Source organism: Cebus imitator, unplaced genomic scaffold, assembly GCF_001604975.1.
Source record: "Cebus imitator isolate Cc_AM_T3 unplaced genomic scaffold, Cebus_imitator-1.0 Scaffold481, whole genome shotgun sequence".
Classification (NCBI taxonomy): domain Eukaryota; kingdom Metazoa; phylum Chordata; class Mammalia; order Primates; family Cebidae; genus Cebus; species Cebus imitator.
In genome coordinates this window covers 8913-14665 of record NW_016107796.1, presented here as the reverse complement: position 1 = coordinate 14665, position 5753 = coordinate 8913, and positions in this window count along the sequence as shown.

Genomic DNA, 5753 nt, shown 5'->3' with positions numbered 1-5753 from the left:
TGGCATAGAAGAAATATCAGTAAGAATGCATCTAAAACACAGAAGAAACCTATCTTTGAACCTGCTCGGCTGTGTGTTCATTCAACTAAGGTAGTTGCATCTTCGTTTAGTTTTAGTGATTTGGAAGCCTTTTCTTCTAGATTTGGACATTCTGGGGTATATAAGAAATAGCAATAAGACTGTGTCTAAAATGCAGAAGAAACATTTATTTCAAACTGCTCTGCTGTGTGTTTGTCCAAATAAGTGAGTTGCATCTATGTTTTGATGCAGCCAGTTAGAAACGGGTTCTTCTAGGAGCTGCGTTTAGACATTCCCGAGTGAATGGGAGTATATGTTGTAATGAGAAACAACTGGTTCTAAAACGAAAATCAAGTCATCTAAAAGAATGGTGCTGAATGTGTACCTGAATGTGAATTTAACATCCATTCAGAGTTAAATGGATGTGTGTATGCAGCATTTAGAAACGGTTTCTATGGATAATCTAAAAACAGGCATTTCCAGGAAAATCCCGGCATATAAGAAAAACAGTAAGACTACGTGACAAACACAGGAGAAACAACTTTCAAACTCCTCTGCTGTGTGTTCATCCAACTAAGGGAGTTGCATCCATGTTTAGATTCACTGAGCAAGAAATCCATTTCTTCTATGAGCTGCATTGGGACATTCCCGAGTGAATTGGAATATATGCTGAAATGAGAATCATACGTTATAAATGAAAACGGAGCTATGTCACAGAATGGTTTGAATGGGTGCATTCAACTAGAAGAAAGTTAAACTAATGTGTGTATGCAGCAGTTTAGAAAATCTTTCTGTGTAGAATTTGTAAACAGATGTTGCCAATAAAATCTCAGCATATATGAAATAGCAGTAAGACTGTGTCTAAAACACAGTAGAAACATATCTTTCAAACTGCTCTGCTGTATGTTTATTTATCTAAGGGAGTTGCATCAATGTTTAGATTCAGCGAGTTAGAAATCTGTTTCATCTAGGAGCTGCGTTTGGACATTCCCGAGTGAATGGGAGTATATGCTGCAATGAGAAAAAATTGGTCCTAAAAAGAAAATGGAGCTATCTAACAGAATGGTTGTCAATGTGTGCATTCAGCTTACAGAGTTAAACTGATGTGTGTATGCAGGCGTTTAAAAACCCTTTCTGTTGAGAATCCAAAAGCAGACATTTACAGCAAAATCCCTTCATATAAGAAATAGCAGTAAGACTGTGTCTAAAACACAGAAGAAACGTATCTTTCAAACTGCTCTGCTGTGTTCATTCAACTAAGAATGTTGCATCTGTGTTTAGAAATAGCGTGTTAGAAACATATTTCTCCTAGGAGCCCCGTTTGGACATTCCAGAGTGAATGGGAGTATATGTTGTAATGAGAAACATCTCGTTCTAAGACAAAAACAGCTATCTAACAGAATGGTTGTCAATGTGAGCATTCAATATACAGAGTTAAAGTGATGTGTGTATGCAGCAGTTTAGAAACCCTTTCTGTGGAGAATCTAAATCAGACATTTCCAGCAAAATCCTGGCATAGAAGAAATAGCAGTAAGACTGTGTCTAAAACAAAGAAGAAACATGTCTTTCAAACGGCACTTCTGTGTTCGTTCAACTAAGGTAGTTGCATCTATGTTTAGATTCAGTGATTTAGAAACCGTTTCTTCTAGGAGCTGTGTTTGGACATTCCCGGGTGAATGGGAATATATGCTATAATGAGAAACATTTGGTTCTAAAACGAAAACGGAGGTCTCTAACAGAATGGTTGTCAATGTGTGCATTCAACTTACAGAGTTAAACTGATGTGTGTATGCAGCAGTTTAGAAACCCTCTCTGTGGAGAATCTAAAACCAGATATTTCCAGCAGAATCCCAACATATAAGAAATAGCAGTAAGACCACTAAAACACAGAAGAAACATTTATTTCAAACTGCTCTGCTGTGTGTTCGTTCAAATAATAGAGTTATATCTATGTTTTGATTCAGCCAGTTGGAAACGGGTTCTTCTAGGAGCTGCATTTAGACACTCCCAAGTGAAAGGGAGTATATGCTGTAATGAGAAACATCTGGTTTTAAAATGAAAATTGAGCTATCTAAAAGAATGGTGGTCCATGTGTACATTCAACTTACAGAGTTAAACCGATGTGTGTATGCAGCAGTTTAGAAACCATTTCTGTGTAGAATTTAAAAACAGATATTTCCAGCAAAATCTCAGCATATAAGAAATAGCACTAAGACTGGGTTTAAAACACAGTAGAAACATATCTTTCAAATGGTTCTGCTGTGTGTTCTTTCATCTGAGGGAGTAGCATCAGTGTTTAGATTCAGTGAGTTAGAAGCACATTTCTTCTACAATCTGCGTTTGGACATACCAGAGTAAATGGGAGTATATGGTGCATTGAGAAACATCTGGATCTAAAACGACAACGGACTTATCTAACAGAATGGTTGTCAATGTGTGCATTCAACTTCCAGAGTTAAACTGATATGTGTATGAAGCAGTTTAGAAACCCTTTCTGGGGAGAATCTAAAACAGACATTTCCAACAAAATCTCGGCATATAGGAAATAACAGTAAGACTGCATCGAAAACACAGAAGAAACGTATCATTCAAGCTGCCCTGCTGTGTGTATATTCAACTAAGGGAGTTGCATCTATATTTAGATTCAGTGGGTTAGAAACCTTTTTCTTCTAGGATCTGAGTTTGGAGATTCCCGAGTGAGTGGGAGTATATACTGTAATGAGAAGCATCTGGTTCTAAAATGAAAACAGAGCTATCTAACAAAATGGTTATCAATGTGTGCATTAAACTTACAGAGTTAAACTGATGTGTCTATGCAGCAGTTTAGAAACACTTCCTGTGGAGAATCTAAAAACAGACATTTGGCACAAAATCCCAGCATACAAGAAATACCAGCACAACTGCATCTAAAACACTGAAGAAATGAATCTTTCAAACTGCTCTGCTGCGTGTTCTTTCAATAAAGGGAGTTGCATCTATGTTTAGATTCAGCGAGTTAGAAACCCGTTACTTCTCGTAGCTGCATTTGGACATTCCCGAGTGAATGGGAGTATACACTGTAATGAGAAACATCTGGTTCTAAAATGAAAATGAAGCTATATAACAGAATGGTTGTCAATGTGTGCATTCAATGTATAGAGTAAAACTGATGTGTATTTGCAGCTGTTTAGAAACCTTTTCTACGGAGAATCTAGAGAGACATTTCCAGCAAAATCACGGCATAGAAGAAATAGCAGTAAGACTGCATCTAAAACACAGAAGAAAAGTATCTTTCAAACTGCTCTGCTATGTCTTTGTTCAACTAAGGGAGTTGCATCTATATTTTGATTCAGCGAGTTGGAAACTCTTTTATTCTAGGAGCTGCGTTTGGACATTCATTTTTTTATTATTTATTTATTTATTTTATTGCATTTTAGGTTTTGGGGTACATGTGAAAAACATGCAAGATTGTTGCATAGGTACACACGTGGCAGTGGGATTTGTTGCCTTCCTCCCCATCACCTACATCTGGCATCTCCCCACATGCTCTCTCTCTCCAACTCCCCACCTCCAAACGTCCCTCCCCTATTTTCCTCCAACAGACCCCAGTGTGTAGTGATCCCCTTCCTGTGTCCATGTGTTCTCATTGTTCAACACCCGCCTATGAGTGAGAACATGGGGTGTTTGATCTTCTGCTCTTGTGTCAGTTTGCTGAGAATGATGGTTTCCAGGTTCATCCATGTCCCTACAAAGAACACAAAGTCATCGTTTTTGATGGGTGCATAATATTCCATGGTATATACGTGCCACATTTTCCCTGTCCAGTCTATCATTGATGGGCATTTGGGTTGGTTCAAGGTTTTTGCTGTTGTAAACAGTGCTGCAATGAACATTCGTGTGCACTTGTCCTTATAGTAGAACGATTTGTAATCCTTTGGTTATATACCCAGTAATGGGATTGCTGGGTCAAATGGAATTTCTATTTCTAGATCCTTGAGAAATTGCCACACTGTATTCCACAATGATTGAAATAATTTACACTCCCACAGACAGTGGAAAAGTGTTCCTATTTCACCACATCCCCCCCAGCATCTGTTCTCTCTAGGTTTTTTAATGATTGCCATTCTTGAGTGAAGGGGAGTGTATGCTGTAATGAGAAACCTCTGGTTCTAAAACAAAAACGGAGCTATCTAACAGAATGGTGGTGGTTGTGTGCATTCAACTTACACAGTTTAAAAACCCTGTCTGTTTTGGATCTAAAAACAGACATTTTCTGCAGAATTCTGGCATATAAGAAACAGCAGTAAGACTGCATCTAAAACAAAGAAGAAACTTATCTTTCAAACTGCTCTGCTGTGTGTTCATTCTATTAAGGGAGTTGCATCTATATATAGATTCAGCGAATTAGAAACGCGTTTCTTGTAGGAGCTGCATTTGGACTTACCTGAGTGAATGGGTGTATATGGTGTAATGAGAAAAATCTGGTTCTAAAATTAAAACGGAGCTATCTAACAGAATGATTGTCAATGTGTGCATTTAATTTCCAGAGTTAAACTGTTGGGTGTATGCAGCAGTTTAGAAACCCTTTCTGTGGAGAATGTAAAAACTGGTATTTCAAACAAAATCCCAGCATATAAGAAATAGCAGTAAGACTGCGTCTGAAACACAGAAGAAATGCATCTTTCAAATTGTCCTGCTGTGTGTTCGTTCAACTAAGGGAGCTGCATCTATGTTTAGATTCAGCGAATTAGAAACCCGTTTGTTCTAAGAGCTACGTTTGGACATTCCCGAGTGAATGGGAGTATATAGTGTAATAGAAACACCTGGTTTCAAAAGGAAAATAGAGATATCTAACACAATGATTGTCAATATGTGCATTCCACTTATAGAGTTAAACTGATGTGTATATTCAGCAGTTTAGAAACCCTTTCTGTGGAAAATCTAATAACAGACATTTCCAGCAAAATCCCAGCATATAAGTAATAGGGATAAGACTGTGTCTATAACACAGAAGAAAGGTATGTTTCAAACTGCTCTGCTGTGTGTTCCTTCAACTAAGGAGTTGCATCCATTATTATATTCAGTGAGTTAGAAACCAGTTTCTTCTATGAACTGTGACTGGACATTCCTCAGTGAACAGGAGCATATGCTTTAATGAGAAACATCTGGTTCCAAAACAAAAACGGAGCTATCTAACAGAAGGGTTGTAATTGTGTGCATTCTACTTACAGAGTTAAACTGAGGTGTGTATGCAGCAGTTCGGAAAGCCTTTCTGTGGAGAATCTGAAAACAGACATTTCCAGCAAAATCTCAGCATATGAGAAATACCTGTAGGACTTCACCTAAAAGCAGAAGAAACATATCTTTCAAACTGCTCTGCTGTGTGTCTGCTCAACAAAGGGAGTTGCATCTATCTTTAGATTGAGCTAGTTAGAAACAGGTTTCTTCTAGGAGCTGCATTTGGACATTTCCGAGTGAATGGGAGTATATGCTGTAATGAGAAACATCTGGTTCTAAAAGGAAAATGGAGCGATCAAACAGAATGGTTGTCAATGTGTGCATTCAACTTACAGAGTTAAACTGATGTGTGTATGCAGCAGTTTAGAGCTCCTTTCTGTGGAGAATGTAAAAACAAACATTTCCGGGAGGTGGATCCAAGATGGCCGTTTAGGAACAGCTCAGGATTGCAGCTCCCAGTGAAAGCGCAGAGGGTGAGTGGACGCCGTGTTTTTATTGCCCACAGACTAGGAAATTCC